Source organism: Polyodon spathula, chromosome 3 (genome assembly GCF_017654505.1).
Source record: "Polyodon spathula isolate WHYD16114869_AA chromosome 3, ASM1765450v1, whole genome shotgun sequence".
Taxonomy (NCBI): Eukaryota; Metazoa; Chordata; class Actinopteri; order Acipenseriformes; family Polyodontidae; genus Polyodon; species Polyodon spathula.
This window is the reverse complement of record NC_054536.1, coordinates 74,030,933-74,040,027: the sequence shown is the minus strand read 5'-3', so window position 1 is coordinate 74,040,027 and position 9,095 is coordinate 74,030,933. Positions and strand designations below refer to the sequence as shown.

The 9,095-nt window shown below is 33.7% G+C and overlaps 1 protein-coding gene across 1 annotated transcript in view; it reads left to right on the top strand.

Moving 5' to 3' along the window:
- The first annotated feature begins 5,513 nt into the window (after nt 1-5,513).
- Nucleotides 5,514-9,095, top strand: part of ncoa2 (nuclear receptor coactivator 2) — a 91,784-nt gene continuing 88,202 nt past the window's right edge. The window contains exon 1 of the mRNA XM_041242249.1: nt 5,514-5,664. The gene's annotated coding sequence lies outside the window, so the exon portion shown is untranslated. The remainder of the gene's footprint in view (nt 5,665-9,095) is intronic.

Below are 9,095 nucleotides of genomic sequence, written 5' to 3'. Positions count from 1 at the left end.
GAATATAGGTCATTTTATTAGAAGGATTTTGTTAAATTGCAATACGAGGAAGACATTGGGAAGAGTATGATAAAATACACAATTTCATGAATGTCAAATATATGAACAGAAATGGACAAAAGGGAATTAAATATATGCATCACTTCTTCAATCAAGTTTTTTTTTTTTTTTTAGTCTATACACTACCAAGTGAAATCAGTGGCTATATATATAAATGAGTGTGTGCTTTATACATTATAACAAGAAGACCACAAGGTACTTAAATTACACTACAATTTGATATCAAAATATTACAGACCCTTGTAATTGTGACTATGTTTTAGTACTATTACATTTTTGGCAGTATTTCAGAATTCTGTTAAAAATAACTTCCATTGGTTGGACATGGTTGTGAAATACATTTATTATTTATTTATTTTACCCATTTGGTGGTGCTGCAGTGTCAATTAACTTCTGTTTTGCATATGAATACTTTCAAACCTATCTGGAAATGTATTTCTGTTAGTTGTAATTATTTCAAATATTTTAAGTGGAGAGAAGAGTAATTTGCAATTATACTGAAGATATGTAATCAAGTCATACAATTGGAATGCACTTTTTAATGGCCAAGCAATTAACCAAGGGAAATAACGGTTTAGAAATATTAACTCTTAATTGTGGTCATTTTAAATCTTAGTAATGGATACAAATTGTTGCATGTAAATAAATGGAACTCCAGTTTGATATATGTGACATCCGATATGTAGCGTACATTTAAAAATCAGATTGTTAACCATGTAAAACCAACAGTCTACACCAGGCTAGGGATGTATATCTGCACATATGGGAAACCAAACACGTGAAACAGATTTGTGGGATATTTTCTGTTTAGAGTATGTTGTAGTCATAAATTGGACCGCCAATGTTTCATAAGATCTTAGGATTCCGGTTGAGGAGATAATTGTTGGGATCCAGCCTCTGAAATATTGGGTGTCTACTGTTACAAAACATATTTTTGCTCAAAAGAGCCAACGTCTTGAAATTTTGGTATGTTTAAATACCTTTGTCAAGGGAAAGTGTATTTGAAAACAAACAGTAGAGGTACTTGTAGGCTTTTTCATCATTTTATTTTATATAATATATATATATATATATATATATATATATATATATATATATATATATATATATGAAAAAAGCCTATAAATATAAATACATTTTAAAAAGGAAAATTGCTGTGTACCAAAAAGTTTTTCACGAAAATCTAAAAAAAAAAAAAAAAAAAAAAAGGTACATGAAAAAACTTGTGAACCTCTTGGAATCAAACATTGTATTTTGAAGCCACCAAGTCATCATCCTCGGGAAACTTTTCGTTTCTTTTGAAAGGCAACTTGTTTATGCGCTGCATTTTCCATCATAGCTGAAGAACTTCTATTACATTTTTGTGTCCCTTACCTTATTCTTTCTGATTTTATAATATATATTAAAAAATATATATATATATATATATATATATATATATATATATATATATATATATATATATATATATATAATGGTTACTAAACAATATTGTGATAATGACACTTTTCAGTCTAAAATTTATATAAAAAAAAGTAAAGACACAGTAAATAGTGTACATTTAACAGTAAATGAATATATCCTAATTCAGCTGACTGCCCAATATACTTTATGTTAATAGTAAACCAACTCAACTAGCATTATAACTACAATTTGACACTACCAGCAATGACATACTGTCCTAAAAAAAAAAAAAAAAAAAAAAAAAAAAAAACAGGGAAAAAATGTTTGCATACTTTGTTTCCCGTCACCTTTGAGGTATTGGTCAATATATCATCACGTGCAACACAGATGTTTTATAATTAAGGCGACTATCCTTACAATACCACAGTTCATAGGCAATACCTCCAGTACCCTTAATACTGTAGTCAAGTGTGAAAGGAGTGTCTGATAATGATATGAAGTGGAAGAACTGCACTGTCTTGAGCTGACATGAAGTACGCATCCCACCGAGAGTGAGTCATGATCTAAACCACTGCTTATTAACACCAGTTGAGGTGAAAACAAATGTTGATGTCTGTGATATGCAGTACTGTCTAATTCTGTTAATAAATATTTTTTTGAATTGCTACACTCTGTATTGTTTTTCTGCTTTTGAAATTAACAATTTTGTGTCATTGCCACTCATGATTTCATACCTTTATTGTGTGTTACTATTTGAGTTTCCCTTTTCCTGTCTGCTATTTCCCTACAGTACTTTGCCCTTATGGACTTCAGTTCCAGCTTGTCACGTAGTGTTTGGAGGTAAAAGTAAAGTGAAAGCATTTTGGAATACAGTACCAGTAGGTAGTCTGTTACTACATGTTTAGAATCAATTGTTTGGGAAAAAATAATAATAATAAAAAAAAAAAATCTGTAGTTAATTAAGACTTGTTGAAAACGGCTGTTTTGTCTTCCTGCCAGTCAAGGTTAAGATTATGCCTTGTTGCGTGTATACATAAAAATGTGGTTTAGATAAAGCCTATTTTAGTTTTTCTTTTATTTTTCAGTATTGTCCAAAACCAAGACCAGTTTGTTAAAAGTATAGACTAACATCAACTAAACGACTGCATGCTTTTTCATCATTATTCATTTTACACCAGATTTAACAGGTACAGGATAGTTAAATCTCTCCCAGAACATGTTTGGAAAATAGACATTTTTATTGTAAGAATTTACTTGTCAGGAATGCAAAATACACATTTAAAGATATCAAGATAAACAGGTCTCCTGAATATCATAACACTTTGTATGTATATTTTTTTACAGTTATTATTTAACATGCAGTGAATGTAAATAATGGCATGTTCATACATACATTTAACTATGTCTTGTGAACTGCTGATCAAATTGTGAAGGAATTTGGTGTTGACTGATTGGTGATTGGTTAAACTAAGTAAGAATATTTTTTTAACCAAATTTTTAATGTAGACCATTTTTTTTTTCTTGAAAGGAACACAATAATAATAATAAATTAATGTGTTTATAGCAATATCTGCAAACCATTACGACTCAGAGCGAAAGACAAACTTCAAAGTCACTCTAAACATTAACCTTTTTTTATCTGCCCAGTCCCTGCTTCTGTCTGCTTCAGCATTGATTTTCTTCACAACTCAACTGTTTGATGTTTACGGTTAGCTTTGTCTTCAGGGTACTTTTGCACAGTATACAATCACCTTTGTTTCAGATTACAGGCTATCTCAACATCAATCCCCAATACCCCTAGCATTCCAGGTTTATGTTTCAACTACAAAATAAATATTTGTTTAATTTCCCAGTGAACATAAAAGTCTGCACTCTGAGACTGTAAATAATTTGGTCTGCATCAGGGATGCTTCTCTCAGTACATTACACTATAATATAATTAAAAAACAAGAACAGGTTGAAACAAAAACCTGGACTGTTTAACAGTACTGTTTAAGAATTGCTGCGCTACATTATTCTATACTGTATAATGAATGGAACGTCTTTGGGGAGGATTTCCAGTGTAATAAAATATGTACATTAATCTTACACAACAACATTTACGTTAACCATTAAACATTCAAAGATGCTTTTCTTTTCCCTTTTTTTGCTGCTAACTCTTTTCATGCATTGCTATCCAACTGACTGTAATTAGTAAGTGGTCTGTGGGTGGATCTTTTATAAAAGGAACATTTCATTAGCTTAGATAAATGTAGATGAACTAAAAATAAATGATTTTTTTTTAATACAATGCACAAAAAGTGCAGACTTAAATGTACTTACCTTAAGTTTCTCTTAAAACCCTGTATACATATAGTTTTATAGATGAAACAACCTTACTGAATCCCATTTCATCCAGGCTAAAGTAAAACCACTACTCAAATCTAGAACAAATGAGGCTTAAAGATAAGTAACCTATTGTGCAACTCCTTTTACTCGCTAGAACCAACAAAACAGCAATACAAAAACACTGTCCATGGAACTAAAGCACACTTTGCTAATGTTTTGGACTATTTCCTTTCATATTACACATATTCTGACAGTTTGAAATACAGAATCAAGACTACTGTTTGACTAGAAGGCACCACAGTAACTCATTGTTTAAAACTTAACTAAAATAAATATATCACCCTCTATATATCCTGCTGGTCATGTAGAGGCCAGAGTAATTAAGGTGACTTACATACGCCAATTAAAGTATCTTCACTTGAGCCTATTTCACAGGTAAGATGGGACACAATAAGTGACGGATAAAGAAAACAAAAACATTAATGGTTTCATGAAACTAAGATGACCAATCGTTTCTATTTACAGCAGCCAAAACTACTTTTCAGATCTTTGTGTATCTCTTCGGTAAGTAATTGTGGTGTTTTATTCCATTTCTCACAGTTTGTAAACAATAAAAGTTATATGTGATGACCTTTATAACAAAACGGCAGCAATCTTTTCAAATTCAACAACTAACTGTCTGGGTATTGGTGAACTGTGGGCTCAGACATTAACAAAAAAGTGGAATCATTCATAAAGAAATATCAATTATATCAGGACGTTTCAGACTACAAGTCACACAGCACAGCAACCTTTTACAATTATATATATATATATATATATATATATATATATATATATATATATATATATATATATCTCCCAACAAGTTGATGAATGCAGTTAATGATAAAATAAAATGTATCTCACACACACAAGGTATTTTGGGTAAATCACACGATTTCTCAGATCTTGCATGCATGTGGAATAATGTGTTAGTGATTAAGTATGAGCTTGGTGTGATGAAAGGCACAGGATATAAAGCCATAGAAAACAACTGGATGAATGTTTTTTTTTTTTTTTTCTGTAGCAACTACTACCCCTTTTTATGGCACATACTTCCACAATGAGCCATCTATTTTTATGCTCTTGGGTTTTCTGCTGGGAAATTATGAATGTATAGTATATAATATGGGGACTTATGGGTTGTTTTAACCCATAGAGATATGACAAAGCCTTTAAAAAACAGCCATCTCTTACTGTTGATCTAAAAAAAAAGTTTCTTAAAAGGTAACTTATTCCAAGTACACCGCGGTAGCACATTAAAATTGATGTTAAAAGGGGTGCATTATCAAGTTAATTATGCATTTCAACAACTACTCTAGACATTTAGCAACAAGAATATTTTAAACACACGGTGTCAATATGTACGGCCACCACTGAATGTGGCTCTCCTGGTTTCATTTAATTAAATACTTAACTGTAACTCAGAGGCATAAACCTGAACATCTACTACTATGCCTCTCGAAACAGGCTTTGAATCACTTTAATCACATTAAGAATGACATGTGATAAACACAAATCTGCTTTTCAAAGCGTTTGCGAAAGAATCTTCTGTTTAGAAATACGCTCACGGCACACGATCGTTTCCATGTTTTCCAGCTCCCCTTTCACTGCTGATGCTTGTGTATCAACACTTTCCTGTTTGTTCTCTGCAAGCTTGCTGTAGTAATGAGAAGATAGTGCCCGTAGTGTGTGGGGGAGGATCTCTTGTGAGATAAACAAGCAGCCAGTCATCGGGCATAGAAACATGGCGGCGGCAGACCGAGCTAGACAGCCGTTTTCCAAATCCGAAGGTCAGCGCCGGACATAACATAGAGGGTTTCAACTACGGTAAGTTTGCAAAATAAAGTCATATTGTGTATCTGATCAACGCTGCGGAGTTTTCTTTTAATTTCCGCCGTGCATGTGTTGTACTGAAATCTTCCTGGGATCCAATCTGGTGTGTGGCCGCGGCTTCTCACGGTTTTTTTTCTGTGTCACTTGTCTTTTGGCTGTTCAGTACAGTACTGTTCTAGACTGCCACAGTAAAGACGAATGCTGAAATCATAAGTATTTCTAGGCTAGTGGTTTCGATAGTTTTGTTTTTCTAAGATTAGCTGTTGCTACTCTTAATAAAATCAGTGCTGTGAAAAAAAGTCAGTTTAATTCGGTTACGATTTGAGCGTGATGGTGGTAGTAAATGCTGGGACTGCAGCATTTTTTTCTTTTCTTCAAGCATTATACGCAAAGCTGAGTTTTCAAATGTATGTGAATGATTTAAATTAAGGCAAGAACCACTGAAAATACACTGATGCTTTTTAATTCAGAGTACGTAACTACGTGAAACCACTTTTTTTTTTTTTAAATACTTTTTTTTATGGTTTTATTAAAAATGCGGACAGGTTGCAAAAAAAGCATCCACACTTTGGAATTGGTAAACAGTAACGCAATTGTAAATACACCGCGATATAAAGTTATCTTGTTGTCTTAAACTTTTGACACTTTAAACCACAAAGTTGTCTGCATTTATTTGTGACGTAAACCTGTTTTTTAAACGAAACCTGAAGTGACAGGAGGAGCTCGTCTGGTGATAGACAGATTTACTGTCCACTCAGTGCTGCAGTTGCTGCGCGGTGACGTGCGTGGCGATTCTCATTTCCCTTTTGGGCTTGATTCAATTTGCCTTTTAATATTAGCGCCAATTACATTTCTTTGTTATACGCGTCTTTGATTTATTGAGACATAATCACATTTGTTTATAAAACACGTGTGGTCCGTGGGAATAAAACAACACGTGTAAAGTTGTTTGTGTTTTTTTTTTTTTTTAAATAGAAAGGGGCTAATGTTTTCTGAAGCAGGGTGATCAACTTTGGGACCTTTCTTCTAGCTGGCTTATTTAAAATAATTAGTTGATATATTTGTTTGTTTATCACTGCAGTAAAATAACAGTATCATCGGGTGTAACAGCGTAGTCCAGGATAAACTGGACCGTTTTTAATTCAACTCTGCAAGCTGGTAATGGAAAATTAGCACAATTGAAAACTAACCAAGTTAAATTAAAAATAAATAAATAAACAAACAAACAGTTGTTTGGCTATAGTGCACGTTTTATTGACAAAAGTTGTACTAGCCAACGTTTACTGTACCTGTTGACTGGTAACAATGTCAGCATTTACGAGCACATTTTTTCGCTGCACAGTCTTCTGACTTTACATGTTTTTAATGTTTATGTAGACATCTGTCACTGGGCCCAAATCTGACTGTGTACAAGTGACTCGTACTTTATTGTGGCAATACATTGTACAGTGTAAACAATAAGCAGCCACCTCTGGATTGCCACGAATAATTTGGACATGAAAATACCTGTATTGATGATAAATGCACTGGGTTTCCGTTTAGGAAACGCGAGGTCCTGGAACAACCTGCCATTTTTATATTTACTGCAAATCAGTGTGTGACCCAGACTGATGCAAAATTATTAAGAAACACCATTCTCCCTGTAATCACGACAATCATTCTTAAATTGTAACAGCAGTCCAGAATATAACAGATTAAGGACAAGCATTTAGTGAACTTAAACCACGTTTTAATTAAAATAAAATAAAACAAACAAAACCCCTCACAATTTCTAGTAATTTAACAAACGTTCTTTACAACAAAACAAACTAATTTAATTTGAAGCTTTCATAACTAAAGCATTGGCACCCGTGCTTTAGTATTTCGCGTGGCCTCCTTTTGCTTTTATTAAGGCATTGAGACTTTAATAATAATAATGATAATAATAATTTATGTACTACCTTTCATAGTGGACCTCCATCACAAAGCTCTTTACATGATAGGAGTGTGTGAACTATGCATCAGCTACAGTCACTTAGAACAAAATCACACCGGAAAGACGGAGCACAAGGAGAACTGACTTGCGCTGGGTCACACAGTGAGTAGGTGGGTGAGGTGGGATTTGAACCGGTGACCTCCTGATTATAAGCCAGTTTCTTTAACCACTCCACCAGGTCATGTTTACAGTGACTAATGTTCACAAAATGTCTGTATGTAATACGATTTCTTGAATTCTCATAAGAGTACGATGCCAATATTTTGGAACAGACTCATTTTATGCACCCACCCCTCGTTATATCGGCCCTCACTATACTGCGGTTCGGACATTTTTACTGTCTAACTCAACTGCACATATAAATAGGAAGTTTTACTTAGAATTACTGTTTGTTTTATTTCGTACTGCACACCACAAACACATATACAAAACAATTTAAAACAAAGCATGAATGTCATACTGTTATCACATACAGACGTATTGCACAATAACACAAAGCAAATTAAATATTTACTTGCTGAAGCGGTTTTTATTTTAGCCAACAATAATAAGGTGTTCACTTGTGGCAGAAATGCACTCGCAAAAGTCACAGGGCAGTGACGTCAGCTCCTTAGCAACCAGCCTCCTTATGCTGGGAATGGATTCTTTCAATACAGCGTATTTGTGCCTTTGAGAAAGGAGAGGAAAAGTCATTGGAGACTATAAGCTGATGAGAAGCAATTACCCCCTGCAGCACGAATTAAAATGGTGTACTGTTTTTTATACGAAAAATGAGAAAGCGGGTTCCGGAGAGGGTTTATTTTGGACCCTAGCGCCCCCGATAAAACGAGGGACTGGTTGTACAGTGTTTGTTTGCCTGTTTGTTTTTCAATGGGTCTCTCGATGTAGTGGATTTATATTGGACCCCGACACCCTCGATATATTTAGTGGGTGGTGTACAAATATTGGGCCTTATGCCATAAGTTATGGACTGATTGCAGTGTAGTTACTGTATGTACGTTAATCCATATCAGGGATGAATTGTTTTTCATATTTCCTGCGTTCTTTTTTTGTTAGATTTCTAGATAATGCAAGATCAAAAACTATTAACCAGATTTAGAATTGTATGACTATCTCACTGTGGGAGTAAAGTTTGTACGTACAGAAGAGTTTACCTCCTGCTGGATACTGCTTTAGGTGATTTGCTGCAGACACATTTTTAGCCTTTTTTTAGATACATACATTTTCTTGTTTACAGTGTGTAGTATTTCCCGCCAATCTCACAATCGCTGCACAGCATGTTCATTGTGAATAGTACATGCAGTTTTTTTTTTTTTGTATGAAATATTGTTTATTATGTTTTTTTTTTATTATTATTTCTTAAGAATATTGTAAAAATCGTGGTGTTGGGCAAATTTCACGATTTCTGTGCAGCCCATAAAATTGCGATTTGCACGGGGCCTTATTTATG